We start from the raw sequence: 1,204 nt of genomic DNA on the forward strand, positions 1-1,204 counted from the left end.
CTCAGTCAGTAAAGTGCTTGCTGTGTAAAACTAGAACCCTGGGCCCACAGAAAAAGCCAGCTCTGGTGGTATATGCTTTAATCCCAGCAATGGGGAATCAGAGACAAGGAGACCCTTGGTGCTCACTGGCAGCCAGTCTAGTTGAATTGACAAGGTCCAGGCTGGTATGAGACCTTGTTTCAAAAATAAAGGCTGAAACCTCCTGAAGTTGACCTATGGCCTCTGCATGTATGTACATACACGTTACACATTAGTGTATATGTAACCCCCACATGTGTACCATATGCATACATGTGGGCATATGTTGAGGTTTGGTTTATTGTTATGTATTGTAATGCTAAATTCTATACCCAAAGGTCTAGGCCTATAAATGACTTCTCAAGTTTACAAGCATTTCTTGTGCAAACCTTGTTCCTCAATATAAAACTATTGGTTAAATAAAGTTGACTACAGCCAATTACTGGAGGGATTAGAGATGGATGGGTTTGGAGTGACTTGGTTGGAGGAGGAGGAAGAAGAAGGAGAAGAGAGGAAGCCACCATGAGGGGAGAGTAACCATGAGCACATGGCCAGGAGAAACAGCAAGAATTGTGTACACTGCTGGGGATGTAGCCAGGCCAGCAGTCAGAAGAGAAGATTAGGGGTGACCCCCCAGTACTTTATCGTGCTTCTCCCATCTAAGTAGTAACTAGGCCCGATCTTGCTTAGCTTCCAGGATCAGACAAGATCTGTCATGTTCAGGATGGTATGGCCATACACGTGTTCTTGCTTCTTATTCATGCTTGTATTATTCTCCATTGATCCCATCTTGTGTTCTACTGAGGCTGCCTCCTTCCTGATTATGATCTATCTTTTTCCTTATAGACTTCTCCTAAGGTTTGTTCTTTCTGACTTGGCATAAGTCTGAATTCCTGTGGAACCATCTGGACATGTTTTACTGGTGTAATTCTGCCGGGCTAACCCATGACCCAGGACTGACTCAGTCTTCTATCCCTAGCAGTTTCTTGCTGGGCACTTCAGGCTGACTGTAGCATTTCAACCAGAGGACAGGAATCAGAACTTCCTGTAACTCCAGCTCCAGGGTGTCTGACACCCTCTTCTGAACTCTGTAGGAACCTGCTGTAAGTGCTTTGAATGACATGCCCCCATGGTCTTGGTCATTTGAATACTTGGTTCTCAGTTGATGTTACTATTTTGACAGATT

The sequence above is a fragment of the Mus musculus genome, chromosome 7 (genome assembly GCF_000001635.26).
Source record: "Mus musculus strain C57BL/6J chromosome 7, GRCm38.p6 C57BL/6J".
NCBI classification, from domain to species: domain Eukaryota; kingdom Metazoa; phylum Chordata; class Mammalia; order Rodentia; family Muridae; genus Mus; species Mus musculus.